This window comes from Cynara cardunculus, assembly GCF_001531365.2.
Source record: "Cynara cardunculus var. scolymus isolate 2C chromosome LG 9, CcrdV1, whole genome shotgun sequence".
Classification (NCBI taxonomy): domain Eukaryota; kingdom Viridiplantae; phylum Streptophyta; class Magnoliopsida; order Asterales; family Asteraceae; genus Cynara; species Cynara cardunculus.
The window spans coordinates 6,697,917-6,705,792 of record NC_037536.1 but is presented as its reverse complement, the minus strand read 5'-3'; positions in this window follow the sequence as shown (position 1 = coordinate 6,705,792).

The window sequence follows — 7,876 nt, the reverse complement described above, 5'->3', positions numbered from 1 at the left end:
AAGAATGTTCTACACATGTGGTTCGCTACCACCTCTGAGGTAGTTCGTGGGGCGTTTCTAGGTTTAGTAGTGGCTCAACATTATAAATCATGTGTATGACRTGHTTTTAAGTCTTYGCTCATAAATTTTATAACTGGGATTGCTGCATTTAAAATCATTTTATGCATATAAAATCTGTGAACTCACCAACTCTTGAAGTTGACATTTGTTTGACATGCTTTTTCAGGGTAAGAAAGATTTTCGGTGACACATATTTGAAGACGTGTCACATTTAGAAATTTCAATCTTATTTTATGTTTAGTGTTGCAAACTTGTATTTGGGATTKTAAACTTTAATTATTTTGTATTTATGTTTTAAATTGTATGGTTGTKTTGTTTATACACTATTGCTATGAGACTCTACCTGCCATACCCCGTGTTTCTGCTTTAGCGGGGTGTGACAAAAAGAATCTATGTGTAGAAAGTTTTCAAAACTCATACAAAGTAAATATGAAATGAGTATGATGGGTGAACTCACATTTTTCTTGGGTTTGCAAGTCAAGCAATCCGACAAAGGAATCTTTATAAATCAAAGCAAATATGTTAAAGATCTTTTAAAGAAATTTGATTTTAATGAGTTATTCCATGAAAACTCCAGTGGCACCCCCTTGAAACTGAATGCAGACCCCGATGGCAAATCGGTAAATATGACCAGTTATAGGGGAATGATCGGCTCCTTACTTTATCTTACTGCTAACCGACCATATATTATGTTCTCCACGTGTCTGTGTGCAAGATACCAAGCGAATCCAAAGGAATCTCACTTGGCAGTCGTTAAGCGCATTTTCAGGTACCTGAAGGGTACTCCCAATCTGGGTCTTTGGTATCCCAAAGACTCAAGTTTTGATCTAACAGGTTTTTCACATTCTGATTATGCAAGTTGCAAAGTTGACAAAAAGAGTACAACTGGTAGTTGTCAGTTGTTGGGTGGAAAGTTAGTCAGTTGGACTAGTAAGAAGCAACACTTTGTGTCCACCTCAACAGCTGAAGCTGAGTATGTTGCTGCAGGTAGCTGTTGTGCACAAGTTTTGTGGATGAAAAATCAGTTAGCTGATTACGATCAGCTGTTCACAGAAATTCCTATTTTTTGTGACAGTTCAAGTGTCATCGCCCATTGCCAACAATCCAGTTCTTCACTCTTGTACAAAGCATATTGATATTCGGTATCACTTTATCAGAGATCACGTGATGAAAGGTGATATTGAACTTCATTTTATCCCTACAGACTATCAACTTGTTGACTTGTTTACCAAGTCTCTTGATGAAGCTCGGTTTAATTTTTTGATCAGTGAGTTGAGAATGTTAAATGTTGACAAATAATTTTTTTTGGAGTCTTCCCTAATTCATTTGAGTTGTGTGTTTTCTCTAAAAATGTTGTTGTGTCATTTGTCCAAAAATAGTTTGGTATCTGCATGAATTCTAAAAAAAGGTATATGTGTGAGTATATCTTCTCTTTCTAAAATTATTGATTTTTTTGAAAATGTTGGGTTTTAAACTCGTATTTTTTTCTTGAAAATCAATTTCTAATTTTATTTCTAAAAAGTCTTTACGTGAATTCCTTAAAAATTCGTATTTAATATATATATATATATATATATATATCTTTTATGTTTTTTTAAAAAAAATATAATAACATAAAATAAAATAAAAGTTTTTATTCTATGTTTTTGTGTAATGTTTTATTATTTTTGTAGAGTTTATCTTTAGTTTTTATTATAACCCTTTTGGTATGTGGGCCTCTCCTTTTGGGTCGAACCTAAACCCTATCTTACAATTCTTTCCCCTACACTCTCAACCTCACAAGCCGATCCTCTCCTCTCTTGTTTCTCTCTCCCAACCTTTATAAGCCGACCAACCCCTTATCTCTCTCTCGATCGGTCTCTCTCTCACACACCACACACCGAAAATCCATTCGGCTTTGGCCTTTCACCCTCGAAATCGATTCCCTCACGATCGCTCCCCCTATTCCCGCTCCTTCTTAGCCGACTCCTCTCCCCATTTGGCCTCTACCCCGATTAAGCAGATTCTTCCCTATCTCTTTCGGCTTTCGGCCTCACACATACAACACATACACATACACGTCGACCCCCTCCCAATCGGCTTCCTTTCCCTCAATCTCTCTTTCGGCTTCCGGATCTAATCGCCCAAGCCGATCCCTCTCTTCCCTAACCCTCTTGATCGACCTGCCCTCTTTCAAAACCCTCTTTCACTCTCTTGCCTCATACCTACCAATCGGATTCGCCTAGATCGGCTTCTCCCTTCTTCCTTCTACAAACCGATCAATACCCAAGCTGACTCCCTTTCTTCGGCCATTCACGCCGAATCACACCTCACACCGATTCCCTTTTCCATTCAGCCTCCTCCCTCAAGCCTATTAGAATCCGCTCCCCTCTCCACCCTTTACACCGATCGATTTCACTCCTCTCCCTCGCACGGATTGTAAGCCGAACCCCCCTACTAAACTGATCCCTCCTTTCTATCTATCCCTAAACTGCCTATCTCCCTCACAACAAAGTAATCGGCTTCCACTCTCTATTCGGCTCCTCTATAAGCCGAACCACTTTGTCTTTTGCCCTCAAGCCCGAAAATTGGCTTAACCCTCCTCCAAGAACCCACACCCCTTCTCCCCTACTCACATCCCATCCACCAACTACTTTGTGTCCCCTTTTTCCCAACATTTTTCTTTCTTCACCTTTTCCTTCTCCTTCACCTAAGTCCCCTAAGCCACACCCCTATTTCTTTACACCTATTTTTTTTAAATTGTCAAATCATTTGACTTTTTAGGTTTCCTAGGTTAAACCCTTTTTACCCAATATATATTTTCCTTCTCCCTTCTCTTTATTAAAAAACCTCAAATTCTCATCTTCTCCAAAGCTTACTATCAACCTCTTCTTTCCTTCAAAGTTTACTGTGTGTTTTTCAAGTTCATCAACTATGGCTTCTAAAGTTGGAACTCCCTCCAAAACTCCAAAGATTAAGAATCTATTTCCCTCACGGCTGATGATGTTACATTTTCTCCATGCAATTTTGTGGCATTGTTGGATCACAATGAGAAATATCTGGATTTCTTCATCATCATCGAATTTCTTCGTAAATGCCCTCTTTTCAAAGCTTTTACTTATTCTCCAAAGACGAGTAAATCTCTACTACGTGCTTTTTGGGCCACTTGTGTATATGATGCATCTACTAAAGCTGTGCATGCCACTGTATTATCTGATAATGATGTATCATTTACTGTTGATGATTTGAGACGAGTGTTGGATCTTCCTACTTATCCCTCTTATGATGAATAGTATCTGTTGATAATCTTCATATTGTTGCAAAGACTACGGGATATGTGCAAGATCCTGCTTTGATAAAAAAAAAGCACTCTTTATAGGAAGAATATGGGTGGTATTTGGAATTTTTTCTTTTCACATCTTATTCAATGTTTGAGTTCCAAAACTGGTGGAATGGATCAGTCACCCACTTCGGTAACCCAGCTAGCGCATGCACTTATATTCCAGATGAAAATTGACTTTGTTGGTTATTTGTTTAGGGAGTTGGCAAAGAAGATGGGTAGTGCCAAATGCTCTACTGTGCCTTTTATCAGATTTCTATCCATGTTGATTGTTGACAAACTTGGGTCACGTATGCCGGCCGATAGTGATAATTTCTATGACCTCAAAGTGTCTCAAGTTGGCATTCAAACTTTAAAGAAGGCATCATTATCTACAGATCTTCCTCTTTCATCAGGTATGGTTTCTTTTGCCACCTCTTCTCACCCTGTCTGGGGAGAGTGCTCTGTGACCATAGTAGCTGGGGACCTTCCTCATGTTGCTCTGGTCACCCAACACTCCTCCATGTCAGTGGCCCCTCTCCCTTCTACTTCTTCAGCTACTGCCTTAAAAGAGGCCGCCTCCTCTGTCCGGAGACGGTTGGCAGGTAGTTTTATTCCCCCATTCTCCGCATCTGCTTCTGAGGCTATGACTTCGTAAGCGCCTTCGAAGTCTCACCCCTCTCACTCAAAGCGGAGTCACTCTCAATTATCCACTCTTGGCTCTTCCTTTAAGAAGACCAAGAAGCCAAAAAGGGCTAAAAACACATCTCCACCAAAGGACTCTCAACTGTCCAAGGTTGTTGAAGTTGGTCCTATTGAGCCCAGGACATCTGCTTTACACCCCCTAGCTCCTCAGTGCCCTCTCAACAGGACACTATTGTACATACGGGGATGCCATATCACTCCACCTTGGCATATCTACATGACCTTGGTGATGACTCGGATACCTCCCCTTTCCGAGGTCTTTCCTCTCCTCCACATATTCACGGCCTATCACCCGAGATCGATGATTTTGATGATATTGCACGGATGGATGATTTATCAGCTGTCTGATACTGACATCCCTTATCTCCATTATCTTCTTATGGATGTAGGTGGTGAGTCTTACCAGCCTACTACCTCTACTACAGTGGTAATCGGCGACCCGCCTCATGCAGGCGTCGATGATACAGACACCGAGCCTCTCGTCGGTGTCGGTGATACAGACACTGAGCCTCTCGCCAGTGTTGCTGATACAAATATTGAGCCTCACGCCGATATCGTTGATACAGATGTTGAGCCTCACGCCAACATCAGTGATACTCTCATTGGTAACTCTCAGGACGCCGATGGTACTGAGAGTGTTGGTATTTCTTCTCCACGTGGGTCAACAAGCCCAATCAAAGCTTGCTCCCCTACTCCAGCTGTTGTTTCTCCCTTAAAGCCCCCTTCTGCACTAGGCTTTCAGTTCTCAGCTCCCTCCCCTCCTGAGGTGATCTATGCCCTACCCACTGAGGTGGTGGACATGTTCAGAGGTTTCACATCTCAGTGTCAGCTGCTCATCTCTCAACAGGCCTCCCTCAGCACTGATTTATCTGGGAGATTGGACTGCTTTGCCTCCAGCGTTACATCTGAGTTGCGTCAGCACAGTGCCGCCTTGAAAGATCATGGCATCTCTTGATGCTCGCATGACTACTCTCTCCGATTCTCAATCTAGCATCTCTGAAGCTGTAGCTGATCTTCGTGCTCGATCGGAAAGCCAAGCTTCCATAAATCAGGCAATTCTTCAATTTTTGATTGATCTTCACTCCAAGATGGATGCACAGACACAGATATCCAAGTTGTTCTTGGATAGAGATACAGAGTTATCTGTTGACTTGGGTCTCAGTCAGTTCACGGAAGAGGATAGGGTTATGTTAGCGAACGTCAATCGACGTGTTGAGTCCGATTATGCTCTTCTTGGCGGTCTTCATCGCGGTATATCACGTCTGTTACGTGCCATAGGTGCTCCCCTTACTCCCACTTCTCGTGTTATTGTTTATGTGCCTTCCTCCATTGCCAATGTGGAGGGTCCTTCTGTTCCTGCTAGTGAACCTTCCCCTGTTAACACTGAGGGGGAAAAGACAGTTGACCCTAATATCAGTGAAAACGGGGACGATGACTCAGCTTCTACCTCTTCTACCTCTTCATCCTCAGCTGAGTCAGAATGTGATGCTCCTATTGAGGGGGAGCAACCGTGCTCTATGCCTTCATTATTTGTTGAGGTTGGTACTATACCTTCTCAAGATGATATTCCCACTGCTTCTGGGGACTTAGTCCCAACTCACAGAGAAGGAAAGACACCTATGACCTCAGATGAAGAAGTTGCTGCAGCTAAAGCATCTAAAATTGCTAGATTTCAATCTGAAGTCTCTACAGCCAACAAACTTATGCTTAAAGCTTCATGACCTCAAGAAACTGATCTTCACCTCCTAGATATTTCTGCTGAGGATGCGGCCAACTCAATTGCTCTTCAAAAGAAATTTGAGGAAGCCAACAGATCTCACTCATTGGTCCCACGATCTGAGTCTGAAGAAATCAAAGAGAAAAGAATTAAATGTTTTAATGACTCAATTCTCTGACGCTACATTACTACTTGAATTGTCAATGCCAGAATCAAAGGTCCTCAAAAATTGACCTATGATTCCAATTTGATCTATATGATTATTGGTCGAGAAAACGGAGTAGTAAGGACAGAAAAGCTATCTTGGACCAATTCTTATGGTCTTACTGAGTGGATGGAGATTATCAAGTTTCTTAATAAAAGCAGAAACATGTACAAGGAATTTGTCTTGAGTCATTTGTATCGCCTTCTGAAAAAGATACAAATGATCAAGATGCATTACAAGCTGCATTCCCCTCCACAACTCTCCTTTCTAAAGCAAATGTTAAGTAAAGCCGACTCTTCTAAATTTGCTTCTGCCTCGAAGTCCATCAAGAATCAAGATTCTCTTATTCATAAATTATCAAAGGAAGCCGGAAGAGTCTTTTATTCGTTGATCTCGGATGAACTGAAGAGAAGAGATGTTCTTGCAGTAGCTGATACAGATGTTATGGAAGTAGATGATGAATGCTAGCTTTTCTATGTGACTTCTTCTTTTTGAACTACTTTCTTCATTGTAAGTATTTAATTCATTGTCTAGTATAAATGCAATTTGATTTTTCAGTATTTACTTCAAATTTTTCATTCTTTATTTGTTTATCTCTGATTCGTTATTTATTTGTATATATGTTTATAGTTAAAAAAAATCAAAAAGAAAAAAAAACTCAAAAAGAATATGTACATGGGTCACATAATTTATAAGTTCTTTTTCTCAAAGAATTTTAGAGTTTGTGTTTATTGTATTTATTTCTTTCTAAGTGTTTGTGTCATCATCAAATAGGGGGAAATTGTTGGGTCACCTATTGATTTGGTGATGACCCACTGATCTGTTCCTCTACCTAGCCGATGTGAAGACAGAAGGTCACCGATACGGTGTTGTGGATCAATTGTCTATTATGCACACCAAGATTCCAAAGTAGCTGAAATGCATATTGAAAATATTTTGAAGCTACAAGCCGATTGAAGAAAGATCTTCATAGACCGAAGATTGAAAATCTTCATGGATTCAAGATTGAAGATCATGGACCGAAGATTGAAAAATCTTCATGGACCCAAGATTGGAGATCTTCATGGACCGAAGATTGAAAATCTTCATGCACCGAAGATTTATGAGTAGCTGCTTGAAGCTACATATCCATCCAAAGGAGATCTTCCTACAGACTGACCATATCTCTGCAAAAGTTTATCTCTGCATGAACAGTATTGTATGCACGTTGTGTACGATGAAAATGAGATATCAACAATGGTCAAGTCAACCCCAGCCTTCTTATCCTCAGGTGACAAGTATCCCCATGCATTAAATGCTGAAGGTAGTATAAAAAGGCAGTGTGCATCTCCCATGCACACAACTGGCTTTTGCAAGATTACTTGGTGCATTCTCAAAGCAATCGACTATTCTCTTTTTCTCCCTTGCTCTCCTGTGTGCGAAGAAAATCTTAGTGTTCTTCATTTCCTTTCAAGAACTCTTTGTGTTGTTCTTGAAAGTTTTTCTCCTTGTAAGATTGTTTAGGTTAGGTTTTCCTTTCCTATCTTCCGCAACAATCTTTTGTATTTATATGTGTATTAATTCTTGATATAAATCAATACGAATTAAAAAGTTGAAAAAAGTCTGTGTAATTGTATTCAACCCCCTTCTACAATTACTTTCTGTGTATTGCCTTCCCCTTCGGGACTAACAAAAATTAGTATGAAACTCGAAGATGAGGTAGCAAAGAAACCTGGTATAATGGGTAAATTTAATTTAAAAGGTTACCCAATGCTATAACGGGTAAAATTTTGAAAGTATGATGTCCTAATAAAAGATTGTTGCTCCCAACCAGATCTACATATGTAACAGTTTGTAGAAGGGGGATGATGAATATAAACACAAGAACTTTCACTTTTAAAAGACTTATATT